Here is a 16225-nt window from a genome sequence, read left to right as displayed (position 1 = left end):
CGGAAGATTCGACGGCGAAGCGTTATTGCGTCCGCTATTTCAGACGATCTTAAACATTGACTCTATAGGGCATGGTGGTGCCGCAATGCCGTCCGAATTATTGAGCAAGTCCCAAAAATCGGGCGTTGAATGTACACTCACAGCTCCTGCAGCCGACGACACGGCATCAAAGGCGATTCGTTACGTTTCCTCTCGGTTACTGTCTGTTACTCGAGCCAACATTAGCGTGACTTTCATTCCGTTTCAATAAAATTACAGCTAATCTTTCCTGATAGAACGCAAAGCGCCCAAGTTTTCTGTATTTCCAGACTACTGAAAATTCCTAAGAATTCCCGGTTTTCCAGGTTGGTACAAAGCCTGTAATTACGTACAGTTAATTAAGACAAACTTAAGGCACTCGAATCCAGGACCAATGCTGGCAGTCAAACACTCCCCTTCTGGTGGGAGTCGAACCCAGGACCTTTCATGCTACTTAAAGCAAACTTAAGGCACTCGAACGCACGACCTTTGGTGTTATACAAGTCAAAGGTAATTAATGCACAGTTGATATAGAGTTAAAGCACTCAAACCCACAACCGTTGGGGAAGTGGAACGCTCGACCTTTGGTGGGAGAAAACAATAGGAAGTAACAACGCACTCCAGTGAGAATGTCAAGTAATTTAATGAATGTCCTGTGAACGCGCATGCATTCGCATTCATACTCTTTACCCTATGCTTGAGCGCCTCAACATTAAAAAAAAATTTCTGGATACTATTTTATTATAGCACAGACCTAAGGCACCCGTTCCTGCGGCGAGCGTCGGCGTCATACATCTTTACCAAGCGAACAAGCGCAGCGAAAGATGAGAGAGGGAACGCGGAGGGCCGCGAGCGATGAAACACGGCGAGAGCAAAAAGAGCGCGAGAAGGAAAGCGGAGGCGGTGGGCGCGTAGAAAGCGTAGTGCCGCGCAATACGGACTATGGCGACGATGGCTACGAGATGGCGCAAGAGTAGCGCGCGTCGTTAGGGTGCCTCGATGCGCTCGCTCACCTCCGCTCTGTACGCGTCGCGTGTTCACCAAAGCGCTGCATGAGCGGAGGTCTGTGTGCGGCGGCTGCTGTGAATCGCATCCACGCTTGACCACACCCTGCTTCTCGCGACCTCTCGATCGGCAGCCGCACCACACATCGCTTCGTTTGGAATATGCCGCACGAGACATTGTCCACGTCAGCCAATAAACGGCGAAACGAAAACCCGTATAGAAGTGCGCTCAAATTTTGCATTAGGAAGTATCACAATCCTCAACAATTTTTTATCAGCTACGTTATAAGCACGAGGGCTGCAATGATATACTTCGCTTCCGCCCGCCATTACAGTGGCCGAAGTTGGCTCTGCCACTATAATGCGTTGCTCGTAGTAGTGCACCCTTTACAGGGTGATCTAAAAGAGAGACTCGACACGTGCTCGGAATATTCAATATTCGATGAAAATATATATTTTTTTCAGGTCGTCCTAGACACATTTCGGAATAAAGATAAGTATGCAGGTAGGGTTCCTGCATCGTCTCAGTTTACAGCAAAATCTTAGATGCCTTGCGTTACGATGGAAATTCTGTCGACGTCACAGCAGCCGCAAGTTTTTAACCCGAAAGCATTAAGGACCCCGTGTTCCTAAAAATCCGACGTTGGCATCGGTACACAACCTACGGACACGCTAGCGTAGGAAATCTCAGAGGCCATAAAGCGGCGCGCCCAGTTCCTTGCAAACACAACTAGATGGCGCTTGCCATCTAGAGGTGTTTCTACTAGCAAGCTCACCTTCGTGCATAGCGTTCGCCGCCAGCGTTTCCCGGTAAACATTACGGTTACATAATCTGCAGTTGATGGGAAGCGTCAGAGGCAGACCCCTAGGGATCTTGTAATGCTGTCGCGTTCCACTCTTAAAGAAGAAGCTTAAGCGCCCACTCAAATTTTAAAACCACGGGCCGCCATCGCGCGTACTCGTACGTTTCAACGCGATAGCCTTAAGGGCCCCATGTCGCCTAAAACATCCCGCGTCGAGCGTTGTTTCAGCAAAAATCACTCCGAACCATGCAAACCCAACCACGCATACTCAACCACACAGACCCTCACTGTAGCGCAAAGTTACTAAGTAATTGAATTTCTCCGAGTAAAATACGTCAGAAAAATCGTAAAGTACGACTTACACAAACGTACCGACATGATGGCGTCGGATTGTAATTTCGATATACGAGAAAACATAATTCCGTTACGCAAACACTAAAACACATAGCCCTTTTCCCATTGCCGTTTGAGATTCGTCCTAATAGGAGCGGTGCGTCCAATCAGTTCCGTGCAACATCATCCAGATGGTGTTGCAATGGTGCTACTAGGAAAAAAAAAAGAACAAAAAAACTCCCCTTCGTGCATAGAGTTCGCCGCCAGCGTTTTCAGAATGAAAACATTAAGCTTACATAAGCTGCAGTTGGGGGGAATCCTGAGAAGCAAGCAGGAATCTTTGAATGTTATCGCTTTCCCCTCTTAAAGACGTATCTTAAGCGTCCTCCAATTTTTTCCAGGAACCAATTTACTCATTCAGTACATTGTTTTGCTCTATCATCATCATAATTATCATCAACGTGGTCATCCGACGTCCTCCATATCTCTTCCCTCATCGCACTTTGTCAGCGACCTCAGTATAGGTCAAGCAGCCGCGGTGACTCAGTCTATGGCGTTCAGCTTCTGAGCACGACGTCGTTAGTTCGATTGAAGGTAGCGGCAAACACATCCGCTTGTGTGAGGAATAGAAGAGAAGAGAAGGAAGGAAGGAAGGAAGGAAGGAAGGAAGGAAGGAAGGAAGGAAGGAAGGAAGGAAGGAAGGAAGGAAGGAAGGAAGGAAGGAAGGAAGGAAGGAAGGAAGGAAAAACCGTAACGGAATCAGTTATGCCCAGGGGGCACCTGTGTGAAATCACATCGGACAGTAAAGGTTTAACTATTCCGTCGCTCTTCTCTGAAGCCTTCCGCAACATATTCCTTTCAGAAAAGTTTGTTGACGGCACAGGCTCAAAACCGGCGCCCGTTGATCGCGTACGTTTCTTTTTTTCTTTTTTGATTTTGCTTTCGCCGGAACATTAAAGGTCGAACTACACGTACGCGTTCCGGAACGCGATATCTCGGGCCCACGCGCCTTGGGTTCGCCGCGCCTCGCGAGTGATGGCGCGGTTTCAACCCAGAGGACGTGGGCCGGCGCGAGCCCACTTGGTTCACTGTTTTCACCTTGGTAGACATCGTTTCGTACTTTTTTTTTTGAGCCAGCCGGAGCACCGATATAAGCCTGCAGAAGGTATCTGGACTCTCGCCATGCTTCAACGAGTACTTGAAGTAGTAGCTAGCGCAAATAAAACCACAGACACAAGGAAGACAGACAAGGACAAGCGCTTGTCCTTGTCTGTCTTCCTTGTGTCTGTGGTTTTATTTGCGCTAGCTACTACTTCAAATATGGACGACCAACTAGCCCAACAGTCAACTCTTCAAGAATTCAACGAGTACGATCTGTCCTGCGCCATCTGATCATACGAAAGGCTAGTGAGGCGCGAGTTTTCGCGCACGGGCAAGCGTAAGTGTAATTTAGCCCTCGCCTACAAAAGCTGAAACTACTGCTCGAACCGACAGCAGTCGCGGTTAGTGTCGAGTCCACGGAACGAAATGCGCTTTTACTCTTCGTTTACGGCCACACAACAGGGAGCGTACACAATTTTTCTAAACTAACAATAAATATGAAACGCGCAACGGACCTGATACTAATATGTACAGGTGAGATGGGGGGGGGGGGGCTAAGTTTAAGCTTTTCTATATGTAATGGTGAATCTTTAAACCTTTCCGATCAGGTCAATCTCTGAAAGGTACTCGAACAAGAAATCCAAAACCCGCCGCTGTTCTCAAGGGGCCCCGCATCGGACTTGATATGCTGGGTAACGTTAACGGATTGTGCCAAATCAGGTCCATTTGTCACTCAAAAAAAAAACTCTTTCGTCGCGGTACGCGGGGCGTTCCAAGTAATATGTGCTCCACTGTCTCTTAAGCTGCCACGGTTGTCACAGCAGGGAATAGTGGTAGGCCATATGCGGTACAGATAATTGTTCCGTCTATGCCACGTTCTCTTCATTTTCACTCTCCTCTGAATAGTTTAATCCCATTGCCCATCCATATGGAGAGTAGCAGGCCAGAAGTTGTATAAGTGCCGGCAAAAATCCGTTTTTCTATTAAAGAGCGCCTCTCTCTCTCTCTCGCTCTAAACTAACAAGAAATGCACAATAATGTTATGACTCAAGATACTAGGGTGTATTCGCATAATTAACGAAAGCTTAAGGCCAAGAACAAAGACTTAAGGGAAAAGGACACCACACGACCGCTACTAAGAACTGAAAGTTCACGTTAAGGTTATATGCTAAAGAATTGCGCATGCCCTTACGTGAAAACAAAAACTATATAGAAAAAAGGAAGAGGTATGCCCATAAAAATATGACTACATCACAATCTCATAGAGCGAACTCGATACAGCGAAATAATTATTCTGTATCGGTTCGTGGTCTAGCGCGCCGAACAAATTTTTTTTTTCTCTGTACAGCTATCTTCTTTTTTGCATGTAAGCGCATGTGCAGATTGTGGGATCGTTCCCCATCTGCGGCAAGTTGTTTTTTCATCCACTTTCATTCCCAATAATTTATCGTTTCTTTATTTCATTTATTAAGCACAAACAACTGCCCCTATGTTGTCCTCGGTGTCAGTGTTTGCTGGCTTCTTATGATATGACTAATAAAAATCGGGCCCCTCGGTTAACCCCCTTTCTTCTCGTTTATTACATAACGAGGGTCTCGAACGCAGCAACACTGAAGCCTTCGGGTAGCATGTGTGGGTGTATTGACCGGTTGCCTTCACTCAAAAAGATCACGTACTCGTGACGCCTGCGGCACAAAGGATGTTCCACGTCCGCCGCCAAAGTCTGTGAGTGGTGGCCGCTGGCTAACACTCCCTGGGTTCTATTAGAAATCACATATATATATATATATATATATATATATATATATATATATATATATATATATATATATATATATATATATATATATATATATATATAGTGTGTGTGTGTGTGTGTGTGTGTGTGTATGCGTACTTCTGAGAGACGCATGCATGTTCTTTTATTGCCAATCCGTTTCTCAAGGTCCGGAGGTCGTTGTGCTGAGATCTCGGTTGCGATAGTACTGCGGGTAAGCCAACCTTTTTTTTATTTAGCATTGGTTCAGTTTAGCACTGCGTCCCGTTATTCAAGATACTTTTTTTTTTAAGCTTTCTCAAACAAGCATTTTCATAAATGCATTCGCCGCCCTCTGTTTACGCAATAATTGTAACGATTAATAAAGATAACACAATCGGTGCATTAGAGGTCGTTCTCTTTTTTTTTTTTTTGCTCGGACTGCTCGGTAGAGAAAGCGTTGTAAACTTCACGGGGCAAGTGGGAAAGTAAAAACAATCGGTACACTACAGGTCGCTTTCTTCTTTCACACAAGTTAAGTTCTGGGGTTTTACGTGTCCAAACCACCTTCTCATTATGAGGCACGCCGTAGTGGAGGACTCCGGAAATTTCGACCACCCGGGGTTCTTTAACGTGCACCTAAATCTAAGTACACGGGTGTTTTCGCATTTCGCCTCCATCGAAATGCGGCCGCCGTGGCCGGGATTCGATCCCGCGACCTCGTGCTCAGCAGCCTAACACCATAGCCACTGAGCAATCACGACGGGTTCTTTTTTTCACACAGACTGCTTGATAGCGAAAGCGTTATGAACTCCACGCGGAGAGTGAAAAAAGTCCTTCAGCGAACATTCCCCACGAGCTCCGACTTCCATCCGCGCCAGTGCGACGTAACAACATCGCCCGCATTACGTTCCGCGGCGCCGTGTTTGTGGTAACCGTAACGCAATTACCTGTCGCCGGTAGTAAACAACACAGCTGGCGCAGCCGCGGCGAACGAGAGACCGGACGGCACAGGTGCGCCCGAGAAACGCGCGACCCCGAAAGGGAGTGGAGAGGGGGCTCGCGCACGCCACCCGCCCGGCATTGAAAAAAGAGGAGGAGGAGGAGAGACGTCTGGGTCAATGTTTTCGTCGGGCCCGGCTGCTCCGACAAAGCGGACCTGTTTACGGACGTCGGCCTCGGCGGGCTGGGTTTGTCTGCTTTGCTCTATAATCATTCGGCTCCCCAGCTAGGGAAAAGGTTTAGGGAAACATCCGGGAAATGCGGGACGGAGGCGATTGAGGAAAAAAGGAAAACCGCCACCGCTGGCGAGCGACTGGCGGAGCGTTTTAGGAAGGCGGAGCCAAATGTTGGGCCGTCTTTTTCCCTTCGTAGTCGGCGGTTCGCAGCTAGGGAGAACCTTGGGGAAACGTCGGGGGAAATTCGGTAAGAATGCGCATAAGGCGAGGCCGCTGCTCGAGAGCAACTGCGCGAACATCGGCGCGTTAAGTATGACACAGGCCAAGTTGCGGGCCGTCTCTCTTTGTTCAAACTAGGGAAGATTGAGGAAATATGGGCAAAAGGGGGACACGCGTGCGTAAGGCGAAAGTGCCCTTGATGAGTGACTGCGCGAGCATCGGCGCGTTTGGGAAAGTGAGGATAAGTTGTGGGGCCGTCTGAGCTGTTCTAAGTTTTTCGGCTTCCCGCTCGGGAAAGAAAGTTTGGGGAAATATAGGGGAAACACGCGAAGAACCTGCGGCGAGTGACACTAGCACTGAGGACAGAGTGCGCTAATGTCGGCCTGTCTACAAAGCCAGGCGTCCGCGGCGGACGGTAATGCCTTCTCGCACTTTTCTCGGCCTCCTGCTGGCGAAACGATCGACAACTGCAGCGGAACAGGACGAATGCGCGCGAGCCGAAACTGACCTTGGACTCGCGCAAACGTGAGCAACCTTACGAATCTCGGCAATGGCGACGCACCCTTTGATTAGATTTAAATGAGCAAGCATTTCTGTGCCCACCATACGACAAAACCCGTCCGTCGGTCCGCCCGTGCGTCTGTCACGTGAGACGAATCGCTATATAGAAATTAATGTACAACACAGAATAAATTGGAAAGGAAAAACCTCGGGGCGGTCAAGGTGCAGTCAATGAGTTCATAAAGAGCGACGAGGGGTTAAATCAGTGTTATCACGGTTGATAATGGTTCGACGCGGATGGATAACGTGTGAAAGATCCGCGAGGTTTTATAGTGGTCGGAGCAATTCTGATAATGTTAATAGGCACCGATAAAGGTTGATAAGGGTCGCATCAAGTCCTATAGAGTATACACGTACGGATAAGAGTTGATAAGGGTCGGATCATGTCAGATGAGAGTGATAAGGACAGACAAGTGATGATAAGGATTGGATGGATTGCGATAAGATCGATAGCGACCGAGAAGAGCTCATAAGGCTCAGATCTAGCCTGATAAGGCTGATAACAACCGATAAGGGTTGATAACGGTCAGATAAGTCCGATGAGGTTGATAACGACCGATAACGCTTGATAAGGGTTTATAATGGTCGGATCAAGTTTCATAACCTTGCTATTGACACCAGGCTGCGTGCAGATGAGCAAGTAGCACAATGCTTGCGCATACTTAACTCAGAGATGAGTCTCTGCGTGAATATTTACTTTATGCCCCAGACTAGGGGATAATGTTCGGGGAAATGCGGGATAGGAGGGCCGCAGGGCAGAGCGTCGCATTGCAAAGTCCGTGCAAACGTATGCGACCGACTTGCAAAGGTACTGCTTGAGCCGCTGTTTGATAAAAAAAAAAAACCGACCAGTACTAGGTTCAGTCAGTGCGTGGCAGACGACCTTTATCAACTGCCCCTGCTCAGTGCCAGCGGTTACAAAAGAATTGTATAAACAGATTGAAATGGAAGCTAAGGGCCAGCTAACCGACGAAAGCTGGGTCATCCGACGACAACACCATACGCAATAAGAAAAGGGGCCCATCAGGCATTACAAGTCTTGCTCAATCCCCTATGGTGGGTTACAGACATACATTTGCTAGGCAACCCTGACCGACCGACCGACCGACCGACCGACCGACCGACCGACCGACCGACCGACCGACCGACCCACACACGAAATCCCAAACGCCTTCGATATCAGTTGCGGTGGGCACATCGTAACACCTTCCAATCGTTCGGACTTCTACGAAACCCACAATTTTCTCTTTCGTCATTTCTGTATTTCGCTTACTCGCCTGGCGACTAACGTCCGTATTTCGATGTAATTCACTTGAAAGAGTAGACCTATATGCCACAAACGATGTCCTCTTTTATTCTGGTAAGATGAAAGAAGGAGACCTGCTATGAAAAGCCCGCCTCCGAGAGGATAATGCCGGCGCAACGAGAAGAAGAAAAAAAAAGGGGGGGGGAATAGGAAATATATCGAGGTACTCCGCGCACGAAAACAAAAATGTCGACGGCCGTGCCTTTATGGGGCGAGGAGATTTAGATCGATTGCGAAAGAGAAATTTAAGGTCGCGGCGGCGGTCAGGAAAGTCGACGCATTCACGAATATTTCGTCAGGTACATATAGGTACAGTCGCTGAAAATGTAGCCGACGCATCGAGCTCAGCGAGAGGATTTTGTAAGTTAACTCACTCGACGCAGTTTATCTTTATTTTAGTTAACCACAACTGACGGTCTTTCCGGGACCTTCGCAAGAGTTCCAAAACCTATACGCTATGAGTCAAAGCTACGACGTAACGGAGGATTAACTCACAGGTTGTGTCTATTTCCAGATAGTTATGCATCGGCCGTCATGCATTGGAAGGTTCTGCGGCTTCCCAGCCTCGCACACAAGCTGCGACGATTTCGTGGCCGGGATAATATCTTGTGCCAATGCTTAAGGAAAGGCAAAAGTGAAACACAGTCCAAAGGTGCATTTCTAACTTCGACGCTGTAGACATCCATGCGAACGGCGCTCACCTTAACGTTTCTGACGAAGCCGGCGAAGAAGAGAGCTTCACGAAGACAAGTCAAGTCAAGAACGGTGCAGGCTACAACTGGAGTCCAAATAATTCGGAAGCTGAGAGCAACCTGCCTGGAATCGCAGCGGCAATTCTGCCTGCGTGGAATAAATTGCAGTCACGCTTTATTTTGCCCTTAGAGGAAGCCGCGCTGTTTTCGTCTTAGGTCGGGAAGCAAACCGTCGAAATGTGGCATTGCTTTACTTTTATTTTTGCTTTTATTTTTTTACCTTTTTTGCCGACACGAAGTGGCGTGAAGTCACAGCGATCCGTTTTTGAACATGCTACAATAGTAGGCTAACTTCGGCTCGAAGCTGCTTTTGTAAACGTTGAGGCAGACTGTCAACAACGCTGGCAATAATCGGAACACAGCCAAAGTTGAGAAGAGCATCAGAATGGCGTGTGGCGCTGCATTATTTTTTTTTTTTTGCCCTAGCATTACAAAGCATAGACGAGCGACCAGGTTTATTGAGTTCAATCAATATTACGAGAATGCGGATTCTTCCTATTCTTAGGACAGGATCCATAGAGTTTCTCACTACATTACCTAGAGGGAAATCTGGCGCTGCTGCGCTGTGGTATGCATGGGAATGCCGGTATATTGTGGATGCGGATTGGCATCGTTCTCGTAGAGACAGGACACCTTGAAGACGCGCTTGGCAAGTACCGTTCCGTCTGTCACAATGATTCATTTTCTACTAGAACAGCACGTGAAAAGCTGTTTTAGCTTTATTATTACGTGAAAACATGTTTTGTTTAACTATGAGAACTTGTTATTGTGTGTACGACTACATGTTACGTAAAAATTATCAGTGGGCCGCTAAAGTTGGAGGACAGACGACAAGGTTCGTGCTCGCTTTGAAACAGTTGGTCGTCTGTTCTTGCTTTTCTTCGCTTGGTCATGCATCGTGGGTGAGTAAAGATGTAATATGCGTGAATGGAAACATTTTATGAAGATTTTACTTTGAGAACGTATTATTTGCGTAGCCATATCCACGTTTTAGACGAAGCCTCTTACAACACCAGCCAACACGAGCCTCGCAGACACATATCCCGTCATTCCCATGACGGCACGGTGCCCCCTTAAGAAACTCCCATAGACGGTGGCGCCAGATTACCCTCTAGGTGTTATAGTGAGAAACTCTATGACAGGATCAAACCGAACCTTACTTCACGAGCACCTGTATATAAATGCTGTTTGTCCTCCTTTTATTTTTTTTTCGTGTGTGTGTGCGTACAATAACAACGCAGCGACGGAAGCGAAACTGCCGTAGAATGACGCAGCCAGCTCAGCCGTCATGGCGCCCTTTGGTTCCTGCGTCTCTTTCAGGCGAGGCTTACCTTTCTTTTTTTTAGTTTCGAAAGTATGCCGTTAAGGCACAATACAGGATTACTGTTCACACTAACAAACGTCTAAGTGTGCTCACCGCGCCAAAATCTATACGCTTCATTTTTTTTCATGTTCCGTGTTTCCATACAAAGTTTACGAAGCGTTTGCACATAGTCTGAAGACTAAGGGCTATGTCTCACAACACAGCAAAAACATACAACTTTTTTTACCGACTTTTTACGGACGGTTTGTAGAAATTAGGTGTCAGGAACAACTTCACGGACTGGGCAAATCGGTCTGCGTCTGATCGATAGACAAGACTGCCTCAGTTCAGTTCCATACCTGCAGCACGCGAGAACCGTCCCCCATTCGTTCACGCCTGGAGCAGCGATTGATTGCAGAAGTTCTCTACGCCATGTAGGACAATTAGGAGGGCTATTTCCGTCCAGTGTTCTTAAAGATTCGGTGCAGTAAAAGTTGCCACGAAGCCTTCCAAGCAAGAACCGAAACAACAGTTCTTCGCGTAAAGTGAAACCGGAGATATATCCAGTCGAGATCTTCGCTCCCCTTTCCAATTCATGCTCCTCCCGTTTACCCTCCTTAATCCCCCCCCCCTCCAAAAGAAAAGGCCGCACCATCAAGGAAATTGCGCTTTTTTGGCAAAAGGTCACGTGACAGAGGCGCTTACCAATGGCAACGCGAGGTGTACGCCTAAGAACGCACGTGCGCATGCGCGACACTTGGGCAACGCTACGCCAAAGGGAGAGAGAGAGGGAGGAGGGAGGGAGAGGGACAGCAGCGAGAGGAATGTTTTCGTCTGGCGGTGCGGGTGACGTCACAAGTGTTTACGATCGTCGACCCCGTCTGGCGCCTCAATAACATGTTTTCTGACCACGCCGTTTTTACAATATCGCTGACATGCGAGGTGACACTGGAATGCAATAAGGCCGCCGAAACGAAGAGGTGGAAGAAGAAAAAAAAAATGAGGGAGAATAACTAGCTTTCCGCTTATTAGGCGCTACAATTTCATTAGTGCCAAAACGAGATGAGCGTAAAGTCGCAGAGCTCCCTACGAGGAGCAATTTTGAAATTTTACGGCTACGCATAGACCGACTAAGGCAAGACAGGTTGGCGGTAACCCAAGTAGTTAGCCTGTAGTGCTACATTGCTAGTGAAGGAGATGAAAGATGACGTGGCAGCACGCCGTGGTTGCTTAGTTGCTACGGTGTTGGCCTGCTAAGCACGACGTCGCGGGATCGAATCCCGGCCACGGCGGTCGCATTACAATGCTAGCGAAATGGATTTAAAAAAGAAAGAAAAAAACAACACCCGTGTGCCCAAATTGAGGTGCATGTTAAAGAAACCCAGGTGGTCAGCATTAATCCCGAGTCCGCCACTACGACGTGCCTCATAAGCAGATCGTCGTTCTGGCAGGTAGAACTCCCGCAATTTAGAATTGACGTCACATAACCAAGTTCAGATGCGAAACCACTCACGAACGCGGCTGTCAATAAGACCATCCGGCCTTAAGAAGCAAAAAAATTTGATTAGTGTACGAGCACTTGCAAAAGTTTCATTTTGACATAGAGGCCTGCATGCTAGCCTGCCACCATATCTGCTAGGTCGTAATTATCGGCCCCACTCAGTGTCCGTGATTATTCCACGAAGCGTTATGCAGGCTCAGCGGGCATGTTGACATCTATAGGAAGCGAACGTGTAGTGAAACGGTTAATTAAATGCTACGCAACCGCCGACGATGCGTACAAATGTGTTTACTTTCATCGTACTAAAACGCGTAAACTCAACGAATGTTCGTACGCCACAAAGGTCACAATTTTGATTTCATGGGATATTTATATTTATGTAATACAATGTTCACGAGCTACGCCGAAATAAGAACACCAAACCAGGCGGATGCACATGGTCAAGGCTCTATGCAAAGATTTCACAAGGTCAAAGGCGATTTATGTATGTATGTATGTATGTATGTATGTATGTATGTATGTATGTATGTATGTATGTATGTATGTATGTATGTATGTATGTATGTATGTATGTATGTATGTATGCATGCAAAAAATGTCCTGCGCTGTTTGGTACATATTAATATTAAACATGAACCAATCAGTGACAGGATAACGGGCATGCATCGATAAAACGAAGGTTACATTGACATTAATTCATATACACAACGATCTAGACGCACCTTAAAAGCAACGCATTACTGAGTCGTTCTCAAGCACTTCCAAAACCAATGCACACAAACAATTCACCAAAACTCAAACATAAATAGCACACGAGATCGATTTACAGGCACAGAAGTCAGATGGACTACTTAGTACTTAGGTTCTGTAAGGAGGCACAGGCGCCCGGTCAAGTATTTCCATGTCATGTCTGTCTCTTACGTTGAACATCCCTGAGATGTTCAACAAACATTGTATATTTAAATAATTGATGTAGTCATGCTGATTACGCACCGCCATACAGCTTCTTGTTTAACGCACACGATGTCTGAGTAGGTCTCATCCGAACAGCATATAGGGTGCGACGAATTAAAGTGGCGAACTTAGACTACTGCGCAAAGTATTCTTTACGTAGTTGCATTCGATGATGCTCAGGGCTACGTGTTTCCTAGTCACAAGCACACAAGAACGAGAGTGGTTTTATTTCAACGACCGCAGAAACATAATGACACACGTAGTATCAAGCAAATCAGCGAACGCAAGTTCCATTCGTTAAAAAAAAGCAAAAAAAAATACATTAGTCTGTAGTGAGAATTACAAGCGCGTACAAACTTATAAGGAAACTGACCTGCCTTCACTTAAGCACTCTTCACTCTTTGGAACAGTTTTCATTTGTGTTCGGAGGCGCGAGCACTTGCGTGGACATTATTCGGCAGCCAGTAGACAAAATCAGTCGCTCATTATCGCGTCGACCGTTCTCTTCAGAGTACCACAAACAGCGTCTCGCTATCGGAATAAGTGCGACATCTATCGGGTTGTTTACAGTCAGAAGCCCCATGCAAAGTGCGAGCAGCGGACCTTTAATGAAGGGCTCCTCAGCACTCTATATATTTCGACACCGCATTCCTTGGGCCAAGCGCAAAAAGTCACTAGGGAGTCGGTTCGTGGAAAAACAAGATAAGAATGGCGAATCGACGAAAACACCGATGATTGATGCGCGCAGATTGCCGACACGTACCGGTTGTTCCGAGAGAGATAACTCTCTCTCTCTCGCCTGAGAACTAATCTCTCCACCCTTTTATGCGAGACAAGCGGCACAACACTAACGATTGCAGAAGAAGCTCCGAGGAGCAAAGATCGATGGCGAGAACATGGGAATGGCTTCGGCGAACTCCTTTTTTTTCTCAACGCCCGGGAGCGTCGACGCAGGCTGTTGCAAGACCCGTCGTCGACGGGGCGTCGTTTTCAAGAGCATAAAATCCTGCACAGATACAGAAACAAATTCAAAGACTGAAAGGGTTGGCAGACAGGCAGGAAGACAAGACAGGGTGGACGGACGGACGGACGGACGGACGGACGGACGGACAGACAGACAGACAGACAGACAGACAGACAGACAGACAGACAGACAGACAGACAGACAGACAGACAGACAGACAGACAGACAGCAGTACATGGCCGCAGGAACGTGGAATCCTCTGTTCTTTCCGTGGATAGGAGTCACTTCTACAAGGCAGCAACCGCCGCTTCAAAAGCAGAATTATCGGCGACGTTAGTTCTACTGCTGCTTAAACGACGCGAGGCAGACGCGAAAGCGCTAATGGCGGCACCGCGGCGAAGGATCGTCGAGGTGTATGGTCGCAAGGTGCAAAGGGAGCCGTTGGTGAATAAGCGCACCGCCCTCTCTCCCTGACACGTTTCCCTAAAGCCCGATGGCAACAACCCCGGAGACTGGTGTCGCAAGACTCGTCGTTGCCCTCGTCGGCGGGACGTCGTTTCCTTTTTCTTCCACGCGACCGCCGCCGCGTCGACGACCTCCGGAAACAACTTTCGAGGTCAAACGCACCGTCTCCCCAACTCTCCCGCTACCCGGTCCCTTTTCGGCGCACGCCGAGTTTCCGAGACCCAGAAAAAGCAGGAAGGGGTGCAAGGGGGAATCCGAGGAGAGAGGAAAGAACGTCTGGGTCGGTCGTGTTTACGTCGCGTGCGGCGACGGGCCTCACCAGCTGCGCAGTGTCAAGTGCGTCGACCCCAGCGTCACCACGAAGGGAAATATAGGGGAACTCTTCCTTTTTTTGCGCTCGCTCGGCCTGGTATGGGGATTCTGGGGACAATTTGGGAAGCGTCAGAAGTTCGGCCAAAGAAATCAGTTTACCTCGCTGCCATCATGGCCCGTATTTCGCTGAATTTATTTGAGTTTTGGGTAGTTCGCGGAAAGTATATCTATCGACGACCGAAAATATTCCGTTTACCACAAGATGCGGAAACTTCAAATAGAAAAAAGAATTTAGCTTCGAATGCTCCATCACGACACTATTAAACCGATCCTACCAGATTTTCAATAATAGTTCAGGCGTATGTGCCGGTTTAGCAGAACGGCAGCAGTCGCTGCAATGCCATGGGCAATATGGTGGTTGTGATGGCATCAGTATTCGGCCAAATTTTTTTAGAAATTTTAGGCTCTGAAGAACGCAACATATTTACAACAATATTCAATAAGCGATGGCTGTCGACGCAAACAAGCGGAGATTATCTCCTCGTCCAATACATTTGCAGCGTCTCTTCATTGTACCTGATGCTCGAACGCTTCAGAAATGCATATTTACTTCGCCATCAACTTCTTTTTCATTTATATTCTTAGCAGCCGGTGTTTTGTAAAGCTGCTATACCTTTCGGGAGTCCTGTCTGGTTTGAAGTGCAGTATTAGTGGAATGATTAACAGAAAAAACCGCAACAAGAGAAGCTAGGGAGCTAAGATGGGGAGCTGTATCGGTAATATGGGGACCATTCGGGAAACGCCAGAACTTTCCTAGGGAAATCAGGAACCTTCGCCTCGGTTTCTACTGGCAATATATTTGTCTGGGTTAATTCGTAAGGTGACAGATGTCCGATTATAGAAGCGCATTCATGATGTTGCTGTCAACAGTATCACTAGAAATTCATTTCAAAAACATATGAGAGCGCAAACTCCACAGGCGAGACTACGCTAACTAGTGCTTGGTACTTTCTCCATTTGGGGCTGTGTGAGCAAGCCTCATTGTACAAATGGCTGTGAATAAATTACAGAGAAAGAAAATTGCAGTTATTCGTGGCCCAGAGCGCTTAAGGAATGGTAGCAACGATTTTTGATAGGGGTACGCGCGCGATATGTTGCAAGATTTTTTTTTACTTGCTTTTACAGAGTTGATTCATTTGATCGATAGTGCAGCTTCTAAAGCTAAACGGCTGGGAAAGTTGTCCATGATCCTCTTCGTGTAGCACACAATTGGAATAGTGGCGGACAGTAAATTGGATAGCGCCAAGGAAATTGACCTTCCACAGAATACATGCTCTAGATTATGCCTACTGATTTTATTTATTTATTTATTTGGTCATACTGTTAACCCTCCAGTGAGGGTCGTTACAGGGAGGGAAGAAGAACATATACATTTCATAAACACTTCACTGAGCAATCATGAATCAGAATTCAAAATTTGTACACCATTTCTCGAAAACATATCGACACCCAGCTCAAATTGTTGCACATTCATACTCTCCACAACATCACTTGGCAGTTTGTTCCATAGTTCAATTACATCAGGAAAAAAGGAATACCGATACACATCCGTACGTGTGTTAATAGGTTGCAGTACCCTGCTATGGTTTTTTCGTGAACCACGTTTTAGAGGCGCTTTCACATAATGTTCTTTAT

General features: G+C 47.2%; 1 protein-coding gene across 8 annotated transcripts in view; it reads right to left on the bottom strand.

Moving 5' to 3' along the window:
* Positions 1-16225, bottom strand: part of LOC139049833 (uncharacterized) — a 349117-nt gene that overhangs the window by 111393 nt on the left and 221499 nt on the right. Inside the window, exon 7 of one of the 8 annotated variants that reach the window (XR_011508597.1) lies at positions 13215-13795. The exons of the other annotated variants lie outside the window; for them this stretch is intronic. The gene's annotated coding sequence lies outside the window, so the exon portion shown is untranslated. Of the gene's footprint in view, positions 1-13214; positions 13796-16225 lie in introns of those variants that run through there. 8 annotated transcript variants of the gene reach the window in all.

This window comes from Dermacentor albipictus, chromosome 9, assembly GCF_038994185.2.
Source record: "Dermacentor albipictus isolate Rhodes 1998 colony chromosome 9, USDA_Dalb.pri_finalv2, whole genome shotgun sequence".
NCBI lineage: Eukaryota > Metazoa > Arthropoda > Arachnida > Ixodida > Ixodidae > Dermacentor > Dermacentor albipictus.
Note: the sequence above shows the minus strand (reverse complement) of the source record. Positions and strands in the feature narration are given on the sequence as shown.